Genomic DNA, 12,017 nt, shown 5'->3' with positions numbered 1-12,017 from the left:
AGGAAGGTGCAATAATATGACACCATTCTTGGTATGTTACACATGGCACTACATGTTTGGGAGACTGACAAAGCTAAAACATAGTTGTAGGACCACAACACCATAAAAGTGTGCACATTTTTCCTCTTCCGAAAGTGAATGATTGAACCCTATTGTAGGTGTGTTTATAATTTTCTTGGCAACTTCTCTTCCTCAATGTATTGTCTTCATTGATAGGTACTACTCTTTGTTCCTGGGCAAGCACTGCAGGTAGCAGCAACCTTTCTCAGTCCAAATAAATCATTGTTCTTGTTAGACACTCCTATAATTGAATTCCATCTGAAAATCTTGGACGGAATTAGGACAAGTTCTTGAGTTTAATTGAACTCATTGTTTTCCGCTCTAATTATGTATGCATATGCAAAAAGGTAAAATATATACATATTACTCATTTGAACCCACTGACTGACTCTAGATCTCGAATTCGTCGTTGCAAGTAGATATCTGGATATTGGAGAGGGGGGTGGGAGAGTCGGAGTGTCGGACCCCTGCCTTTGCTTGTACTCCCAATTATTTGGAAATGCATTTATGATCACTACTGTCATTTTTTAGCCATCATTAAGATTTGTGAGATGATGACTAGACACAAAGAAACAAGACGTTTGTTTTGCTGTGATGATTATGGAAATCTTTCTGAGCTTTGCCTCTGCAGCCCCACAAGACTTTGGTATTGCCAGGGCATTTGCTGTAGTTGGTGAGGCCTTGCTTTATTATCTGATCATCGGACATGTTTTTCTATTTTATGTTCATGTGTCAAGGCTACCAAAGGCACTTAAACATATCATGATAAGCAAGAGCTAAAAATTAGTAAGTAACAGCTTTTTTGCAAATTGCAACATACACTTAAATACAAGTGAAAAAATGGAAATTACTGCGAGAAAGAAAGGATAAATTTAGGATTTTGAGAAAAGGTCACTCTTAAAACTATGTCATGTGTTCACATACATTGTTATGATTAGTCATATTTCGATTAATTATTATATATATATATTTGTCTTTATTTATCACTTATCTATGGTAAATTAGTATAGTTTGGTATAAATCGAATGCGGATAAGTTTCTACGAAAAGAAGGGTATAGCTAGTGCCTAGTGGTCTTTTGCTTTCTTGTCCTCCATTCGAAGTGTATTTGCAGTTTGACCACATTATCAATCAGACTTGTTAAGGTATTTGGAGTGACACGTTAATGAAAATTGGTTGAAAAAGAAATCAAATTCTAGCACGTTTTACCAAATTGCTTTCAACAGACCGTTTTCAATGTCAGTGAGATTTTCTATGTCTCTTTTGTTTGCACTTCTTAGTGTCCACTTGCAATGGGAATTGGGGGTGAGAGCTATCTGAAAGATGGCTCACCGATGTCATTTGGTCCACCTCTCCTAGGTTGGTATATTTATTACGTTATTTGTCCCCATTTTAGTTAATTGAAAAAAAACACAACAATTAATGATCAAGTAATCTATTTTCTCGCGAAAATAGCAAACAAAGAAACTCTATTACACTTGGTTTATGGGGCGTGTGAAGCAAAAAGAAAAAAGAAACCAAGTGTACTGACATAGAAATGAATATATGTGTATGTGTTTGTCCCAAACTTCTAATGTCAAGCATACCTTTGTCTGACTAAGTGGATTATCCGTACACTTACAGTCAACTCTGTGGCAGACTTTTTCCAACCCAATGCAATAAAACTCTGAAGCCATGTTAAATATTTGAATAATTATTTCTCGTAAAACAATTGAAACAAAAATAAAGGGAAAAGAAATAAGAAAGGAAAAGATGAAAGTTACATTCTGCTTACTTGCTTGCTTATGCTGAATCGCTGAACCTAAAGTACTTGATATGATATGGACTGCGGAGAGATTTACAAATTTATTTTTAGTTTTATGACCCTAACTCTTTTTTTTACACATGAGAGATTTACTTTTATATGTAAGAGATATGTCTTTTACACATAAGATATCTAAAAAGATTATTTTCTTAAATTCAAAATTGTAAAGGGCCATAATGTACAAATAGCACGACTTGCGGGTATGGGAGGCTTTAGAATTTGCCGTAGGAAATTACGAATAATAATAAAGTTAATTTATTAAATGGCCAGTCAACTTATTACATGTTTTATACGAATGTTATTGAAGCAATGGAATCACTAAACTTATGATTGATTACTCGAAAAATAAATTTGGCCAACAAAATATATTAAATCTGGCCGAAAAGTTAAGTAAACATAACAATCACCGAACATGCCAGGTTGATTCGACAAAATTATTTTATGACAGCAAAACTCATGCTCGATGGTACATATAATTATATACTAGCCTATCGGACAGAATTAGTCCCTGTCATTTGTACAACTACGTGTATTGGTCAAAATCTGACCATCACGACCAAGGTGGCAACGACCCCATTCTTGGCACCAGGTAGAAGAAATCAATGATGTTAACCTCATCTCTCCTTTAAGACATTCGACACAGCGACGAAAGCAACACCTTTCCACGACCAGGAAGCTCCGCTGACCCAGACACGCCAAGTCGTGGCAAGGGTAAGAGGTTTTTCGATTATATATACAAGCAAAAGGAAACTTCGAGGGGTCAGCTTTTTTCTCCAGGCCCTCTCATAGAATAAAGGGAAGAATAAAACTTCACTTCTAAAAGGGAGGAGGGGGGACTTTTCAAAAAGAAAAGAGGAGAAGAGCTCCATTCTGGTACCCCGAAAGGGCAAAGCAATTGTAATTCTTCTTCCCTCTCTACGGAGAGCAAAGACAGTACTCAATTTTAATAAGATCTTTGGTACTCTATTCGTCTATTATGCAATTGTTGTTATTCAATCTTTCGATCCGGTATTAATTAGGTTTGACTACGATTTACCCCTTCATCTTTGATTGATTTGCTTAAAAAGAGTTCAAAATTTTTTGGGTCAAACAATTTGGCGCCGTCTGTGGGGATTTCCTAGTGAAAATTCCTAGTTTTTCCCAGATCGAAACTAAGAAACACGAGAAGAGAACCCAACTCACGCAAGATGTGGAGAGCGCGCTAAGGGAAAAGAAACCAAACGGATTCGTGAGGTCTGGAATTCCCTGCTCTATCGGCTTCGAATATCCCGGACAAGGCGAAAGGTGTTGCAATCCAGCTTATCCCCTTCTCTCAAGACCGTCGGGCAGAGGCAAGGAACATCTCATCCTCATCCCCCATACTTCGTCAAAACCGGGTACGTAAAATCCACGCGAGCAAACGAGCGCAGGGTACCCAGATTGAGGAACCAAAGATTACGACACAGCCAAAACCCTCCCGGCCGGTGGCGTCTTCGAGACGAACGACCCAAGTCGTACAGGAAACTGCAACACGCGTGCAACGAGAGCCTGTGCAAAATATTAGCATCTCATGTCCACGGCGTTGAGCCACCTGATGCGAGCAAAATTAAACAAACTGGGACACCCCTATGAAATGCATCATATTCTCCAATGCAAGCAAAATTAAGCAAATTGGGACTCCCCCAAAGAACACCCTTTAAGACCAAGGGCCTTAGCCATAGAAGAAGAAAAGTTCGACCTCGCTCGAACCACGACGGGCTGTTATTTCGAAAAGTTCAAAATAACACTCTTAAGGCCAAGGGCCTTTGCCATCAAAGAAAGAGAGGTCCGACCTCGTTCGAACTCAAACGGGCTGTTATTTCGATAAGTTCGAAATAACACCCTTAAGGCCAAGGGCCTCCGCCATCAAAGAAAAAGAAAAATTCAACCTCGTTCGAACTCAGACGGGCTGTTATTTCGATAAGTTCGAAATAACACCCTTAAGGCCAAGGGCCTCCGCCATCAAAGAAGAAGAAAAGTTCGACCTCGTTTGAACTCAGACGCTGTTATTTTGATAAGTTCGAAATAACACCCTTAAAGCCAAGGGCCTCCGCCATCAAATAAGAAGAAAAGTTTGACCTTGCTCGAACTAAGACAGGCTGTTATTTCGATAAGTTCGAAATAACACCCTTAAGTCCAAGGGCCTTCGCTATCAAAAAGAAGAAAAGTTCGACCTCGTTCGAACTCAGACGGGTTGTTATTTCGATGGCCTTCGCCATCAACAAAAAAGAGAGGTCCGACCTCGTTCGAACTCAGACGGGCTGTTATTTTGATAAGTTCGAAATAACACCCTTAAGGCCAAGGGCCTCTGCCATCAAAGAAGAAGAAAAGTTCGACCTCGTTCGAACTCAGACGGGCTGTTATTTCGATAAGTTTGAAATAATACCCTTAAGGCCAAGGGCCTTCGCCGTTAAAGAAAATGAGAGGTCCGACCTCGTTCGAACTCAGACGGGCTGTTATTTCGATAAGTTTGAAATAACACCACTAAGGCCAAGGGCCTCCGCTATTAAAGAAAAAGAAAAGTTCGACCTCGTTCGAACTCAGACGGGCTGTTATTTCGATAAGTTCGAAATAACACCCTTAAGGCCAAGGGCCTCCGCCATCAAAGAAGAAGAAAAGTTCGACCTCGTTCGAACTTAGACGGGCTGTTATTTCGATAAGTTTGAAATAATACCCTTAAGGCCAAGGGCCCCCGCCATCAAAGAAGAAGAAAAGTTCAACCTCGCTCGAATCACGACGGGCTTTTATTTCAATAAGTTCGAAATAACACCCTTAAGGCCAAGGGCCTCCGCCATTAAAGAATAAGAAAAGTTCGACCTCGTTCGAACTCAGACGGGCTGTTATTTCGATAAGTTCGAAATAACACCCTTAAGGCCAAGGGCCTTCGCCATCAAATAAAAAGAGAGGTCCGACCTCGTTCGAACTCAGACGGGCTGTTATTTCGATAAGTTTGAAATAACACCCTTAAGGCCAAGGGCCTCGGCCATCAAAGAAAAAGAAAAGTTTGACCTCGTTCGAACTCAGACGGGTTGTTATTTCGATAAGTTTGAAATAACACCCTTAAGGCCAATGACCTTCGCCATCAAAGAAGAAGAGAGGTCCGACCTCGTTCGAACTCAGATGGGTTGTTATTTCAATAAGTTCGAAATAACACCCTTAAGGCCAAGGGCCTTCGCCATCAGAAAAGGAAAAAAAAAGTTTCGACTTCGTTCAAACCACGACGGGTCGTTATTTCGACAGGTTCGAATGAATACCCTTTCGAGGCCAAACGACTTCACCAAAAAGTAGAAGGAAAACCAGGACTCGCTTGGCGGGCATCCGTCTTGCGACAATCACAAATAGCTAGAACAAAAATTGAAGCACAAGGCAAATAGCGAAGAAAACTCTTTATTCATGCAAAGTCATAGGTGCGGGCAATCGCCGCTTACATACGGCCCAGGCCAACCAACAAATATAAAAATGGGGGAACAAACAGATGCCAACCGACAAATGAAATGAAAATAAAAACAAAGTACAACTTTCTTCACTCGGTGTCATCGCCGCCGTCGTCATCACCATCTCCATAAGGCTCGTCATCATCACCATCCGCACCACCATTAGCTTCGGGTGTCGCCACATCGTATCCACAATTTGTGCGAGCCTCACGAGATTTCGCTCGCGCTTCTTCATAAAATGCCTCAGTCACGGTGCCTGCTTCCCTCAAATTCTTGTATATATCCCGTTGAGCTTCAGCATAAACCTAGAGCTCATGCACGTGGCAAAGAACGGCAGTGGCAGGTGACGCAATCTGGGCTAGTAGTTGTGAATTTTCCACCTCCAAGGCCGCGACTCGATCCCCCAGGGTCGACGCCTCCTGATCAATTGTCCCAATGCGTTCTTCGAGCCTCGCCTCCCTAAGAGTAGTTGTCGCTCTCTCCGATTCCTGTTCAGATTGGAGTACGCGAATGGTGTCCTCCAAGGCCGTCGCCCTTGCCAAAGCCTCAGACCAAGCTCTCTCAATGTGTTCTAAACCAGCAACCTTGCTCTCCATCGCAGCCAACTTCCCTCTCCACTCTGGGCTCATCTCCTCGACTCGAACCAAGTTCTGATCCATCTCCGCCTACATCGACCTCAACTTGCCCTGCAAATACTCACATTCCGCAGTGACCCCCTTACCCAATTAGAGCTCTTTGTCCTTGAGGCGGAGTTGCTCCTCGAACTCGCTCTTGCTACGGATCGTCTGCAGCAACTCTTGATCCTTTTCTCCAATTCCTCGCCCAAAGCCCGGTTACGGGGATCCGTCCTCAGCTGTTCATGCAACTCACGACACCTGTTGTAGTAGCGACGGTATTTCTCCAACATCTGCAAGAAAATCCTCGACCGAGTATTGGCCCTACGGATGTTTTCCACCTCCACCATATACGTCTGAAAAATAGAAATGCAATTAAACTAATGCTTTCAAACAAGGGGGAAATTTAAAACAAGAAGCCAAATGTACCGTATTCTCAAGCCCATGACGACAACTTCGTCCCTCAACTCGGCATCAGGAATATTTTGCAGGGACTCATTCTCTGCCTCCGAACATAGCAAGCTAAATTGCGGTACCAAGTTATCCCCTTGCACCAAAAGGTTAACATCAGAAGGGATCCGAAGAACACGAGCCGATCCCCCTGCATGAACTACCGAATGAGTAAGGCCCTCTTCGAACATCCTGACGTCATCAGGATCCAGTTCTGACTCGGATTCATACTCGTCAATCACCACGCCCTTCCCCCTCTTTGCTGCGGAAGGAGGAGCACGACCCACTGCAGACAAAGATGGCACATCTGAAGTTACTATAGCGGCACCAGAGGTCTGGTCCTCCGCTCCAACAAGGCGTTGAACATCAGTAACAATAGGGACTTTTGGCTGAGCCATTGCGGCAACCGGAGTTTCCAGGCACTGACTGCCGGTGCCAGCTTTGACAACTTGCTCCACCTCTATGGGAGAGGCCATGGCAACGCCTTCCCCTGATCCTGTCGGGGGAGATTCGTCCAGGTTAATCACTGTCGGAGGCGCCATCTCGAACTCTACCCTTCGTCTTTTTGACAGCCCTTCCTCCTCCCCCATCGATGGTGACTCGTTCGTAGGACGGACGGCACTGGATGTGACCTCGTCCTGAAAAGCAGCCTTTGCTGGAGTAACCAAGGCTGCAGATTCGACCGAAGCAACCGTCGACGAAGAACATACAGCAGGTACCGCGACAAGATGAGCGGATGCAGCCGGCTGGCAGAAGGCTAGTTGCGGGACCCTGGCTCTCCGTACCCTCCCTGACAACGACAAACAATGTATAAGAGGCGAAATAAAAATGAATAAAGAGAGTAGTAAATAAGGACGTCATCTCACCTGTAAGAGGCATACGTCCAAACCTCTCGTGAAAAGTCGACCAGGTACGAACCCCCACCGTGTGGGGAAGAATGGCCTCCACCCATTCACGAATCCTTTCAAGAGGCGGCGGGGGTAACTTCTCAGCTACAGAACAATAAGGCAATTTAGTATCCACATCACAAAAAAAATCGAACATTCCGTTAATCAAAGACGCAGACTTACGGGCAAAATTTCATCTCTCGGGGGAACCCCGTCGAGTCCACCACAATATGCTCGGTCCGCACGTAGAAAAAATTCTCGTAGAAGTGACGATTGGTTCTATCGTCCATCTTCACCACCAGACCCTTCGATCCCCGAGGACGTGCATGAATCATCGGGCCTCGAATCAATTGGGGAGCAAAAAGGCTAAGCACATAGCCCAGAGTGACCTCACGACCGGCGAGCTCCGCGTATTTGAGTAGCATAAGAAACAACTTGTATAAATAAGGGGAAAACGGAGCAGGGCACACCTCATAGTAGCGGCAGAAATACACCACTAGCATAGGAAGCGGGAGTGTGTACCCTACAATGAAGGGGTAGGCATAGAACATACAAAATCAAGGACGGTCGAATTAAACCTGATCGTTCCTCCCCACCGGTTGTATCTCGACAAAACTAGGGATTCCCCATTGTTCCCTCAACTCCACGATCCCTCTCTCTGTTATAACGGGAGCAATGTCCTCCGGCTCTGTTCCACCACTGATACTGAAGTCAGTCACGTCCCTTCCTGGGCGGGGAAGGATTTCATCCACCGAGGTAACCTCCTCATCCTCTACCGCATCCACTTCTCTGATGGCCTGTACAGGGTTCTCAGTTACCGGTGTTGCGGCAGGAAGATTGTCACGAGAAGAATCGCCGGCCATTTTTAGCAAAAAAGGAAAACTTTTCCGGAAGAAGTGAAAAGATTAGGGGTTGCATGAGCAGGAAAATAAGAAGGAACTCGAGATATCAGAAAAAGAGATATCCGGGGAATTCTCTCAAAATGAACGATGAAGTGTGAGAAGCAGATGACAAAGTTTCCCTATTTATAAGAGACACAAATTCCCCGAGCTTGAAACCCGAGAGTCACCATTCGAATCCAACGAGACACGAAACGTTTCAGTTCCTCAGAAATGTGTGTCATAATGATGGCTTGCGCACGAAGTAAGGCTTCATTTACCAACCGGCGTTACGACTCTGAAACCCTCGTAACGGTTCAGAGTACTAAAAAAACATCCACAAGCCATCCAAAATACACAAAATGCAACTAAGGAACAGAATAAGGGGTCAGATTTCTCTCGACTACGTCGCACATGTGTTCCGTCTGTCGAGCCCGATGAGGCACGACCCCGACGAATAGAGGGACTAACTGTATTGGTCAAGATCTGACCACCACGACCAAAGTGGCAACGACCCCATTCTTGCCACAAGGTAGAAGAAGTCAATGAAGTTAACCTCATCCATCCTTTAAGACATTCGACACAGCGACGAAAGCAACGCCTTTCCACGACCAGGAAACTTCACTGACCCAGACACGCCAAGTCGTGGCAAGGGTAAGAGGGTTTTTCGACTATATATACAAGCAAAAGAAAACTCCGAGGGGGCGGCTTTTTTCTCCAGGCCCTCTCATAGAATAAAGGGAAGAATAAAACTCCACTTCTAAAGGGGAGGATGGGGACTTTTCAAAAAGAAAAGAGGAGAAGAGCTCCATTCTGGTACCCCGAAAGGGCAAAGCAATTGTAATTCTTCTTCCCTCTCTACGGAGAGGAAAGACAGTGCTCAATTTTAATAAGATCTTTGATACTCTATTCATCTATTATGCAATTGTTATTATTCAATTTTTCGATCCGGTATTAATTAGGTTTGACTACGATTTACCCCTTCATCTTTGATTGATTTGCTTTAAAATAGTTCAAAATCTTTTAAGTTAAACACTATGTACATTGAAGATATTTTGAAATAATAGTATATGCATGCAACAGTCTCTCAGGCGTACGTTCTTAGTAAATAATATGGATCATAAATTTATAGATCTTTATGTAATTTCAAATTAAAATAACAGAGAAAGAGTTCTCCTTTTCATCTTTAACAAATTACTGTTAGAGCTTTGTTATGTCGAGAAAGAGGCAAACCCGAAAATAAAAAAAGTAAAGAACACCAAATTTTAACGTGGAAAACCATTCAAATCGAAGATAAAAACTACGGGAGTACAAAGATCCAAAAAGATCCACTATAACAATAAGAGGGTTACAAAAGTTTTCCAAATTAGCTACACAACAAGTGCCAAATACGGAGCAACAATAGCAACAAATCAATTGAAGAAAGAGGAGAATCCGCAAAAACGAAGCTATTGTTCGAGGCTTGAAATCAGATGTACGAACCTCCAAATCCGATCTTCACCGTTCAAATCAAAGACCAAGATGTTATGAACACTCAATCAAAATTTTAGCTCGAACCAACGGTTAACAAATTGGAAAACGCAATTTGACGTTGGCTAGTCAGAATAAAAATCTGCAGCAACACAAATACTTTTCTTCTCTCTTCTCTCTTGATGAAAGCTCTCTCAAAAATCACTCTTATGTGCTTAAATATTTCAAAGACTTGTTTCAATGAGCATATAATAATTCTTCAAGGTTGTCCTATTTTTAGATCATGAGTGGTGATTTCCCTTAAAGACAAAACAACTCTAAATGGGAACAAAAATCGAATCCAATTTCGAATAGGAATGGAAACCAAAAGAGAATAGGATTAGGCCATTGGGACTTTGGCTGGACAACATGGGCATATGCCCAACAAACTCCCTCTCCAGCCAAGAGACCAAATGTATCTTCAAGTAGAGGAACTATTGACAGGCTTCATGCCTGCCAAATTTCTGCAAAACACATGCTTATCTGCAAGCTTAACTACGAAATCCTCAGGCTACTCCATATAAATCTCCTCATTTACTTGACATCCATCTGCTCAAATTTTAAATCTAGACTTGCGACTAAGCCTAGAACCACACGGATAGAAAACATCTTCACATCATGGGAGAAAATTTCATCAAAGTCAACTCCCTTCTTCTGGTCAAAACCTTTAACAACTAACCTCGCCTTGTATCTAGGCGCAGAGGTATGGTTATCTTGCTTTGTTCTGAATATCCATTTATTAGATAAAGCTCTCTTACCTTTCGGTAATTTCACTAACTCATATGTTCCATTCTCATGGAGTGACTTTATCTCATCTTCCATGGCTTCAATCCACCGATCTTTATGAGTATCTTGCATGGCTTCATCATAATTCTCAGGTTCTCCCATATCAGTAAAAAGTACATACTCATCAGGAGGATAGCGCATCGATTTTTGGTGTAGATCTTCTAAGAGAGGTTTCAAGAGCATTCGAAGTAGTTACCTGAGCAGGAATTGGTTGTCGATCAACCACAACTTCATCAACTGAAGCATCCATAACATCTACATCATGATGATCATTTTGATCTTGATCACTAACTCCATTATTGTCTTGGGTTACTTCATGTGCAATAGGTGCCTTAGCAATAGAAACTGGATCACTATCAACTAAGCTCTCATTACTCTGAGAATCTATCTTCTTAGCTTTGTCAATATCTTCAATAGTCTGGTCTTCAAAGAATATTGCATCACGACTTCTAATAAGTTTATTGTCAACTGGATCATAAAACCGATACCCAAACTCATCTTGACCATAACCGATAAAGATGCACTGCTTAGTTTTGACATCCAGTTTCAATATCTCATCTTTAGGAATATGCGCACAAGCTTTACACCCAAAAATTCTCAGGTGATCATAAGAAACATCTTTGGCAAACCAAACTCTGTCTGGGACATCACTATCCAAAGCAACAGCAGGAGACAAATTAATAACATAAGCAACAGTGTTAAGTGCTTCCGCCCAAAATGTATTTGGAAGTTTAGCCTCTGAAAGCAGACATCTAACTCTTTCAACCAGAGTTCTATTCATCCTCTCTGCCAAACCATTCAATTGAGGCGTCTTGGGCGGAGTTTTCTGATAACGAATTCCTTGCAATAGTTATCAAAGGGACCACAATATTCACCACCATTATCAATGTGAATACATTTTAATTTTCTTAACATATTTTGTTTTCCTATTTATTGAAGGAAAGGACAACATGTTTACCTTAATTGAGTTTTCCTTCTTGTAGAAGGAAATTACAAATCTCCCATATTTTGCTAGTTCCTTTTCTTGTAGAAAAATGTTTGGAGTTCCTTAAATTGAAGATCCATCATTCTCATTCAGTAGCATCCACAATGCAGTCATATGATGTTTGAGAGTCGTGCTTAGGGTGAGAACTTTACGGGACAAATGTTAGTGTGTCACTTGTGTTTGCCTCTTCGTGAGGTTGTTCTCTCGATATTTTGTACTCTCTTTTGTCATAGTGAATTGCTCATCTCCGCCCGTGGATGTAAGTCAGTTGACCGAACCACGTTATATGTTTGTGTCTCTTTTGGTAGATTTTTCTTTTGTTATCTGATTTATCATCGTTGAGGGTTTGCTTTACTAGCTTCCGCATGACACCTGGTTTTTCGATCCTAACAGAGTTTCACATTTATTTTTTGCTCCAAACATGTATTTAAATTAAAATTCATAGCTCGGCTAATTCAGATTCATGCGGAGAAGGCATATGACAGGTTGTAAAGCATCCTCCCATAAAGAACTCTTCAATTCTAATTAAGACATGAAATCGAGACCGTAAATTAAAAGTAGAATAATGTGACTTTTAGCATCCAATTATACTA

This window comes from Nicotiana tabacum, chromosome 7 (genome assembly GCF_000715075.1).
Source record: "Nicotiana tabacum cultivar K326 chromosome 7, ASM71507v2, whole genome shotgun sequence".
Lineage (NCBI taxonomy): Eukaryota > Viridiplantae > Streptophyta > Magnoliopsida > Solanales > Solanaceae > Nicotiana > Nicotiana tabacum.
This window is presented reverse-complemented; position numbering follows the sequence as displayed.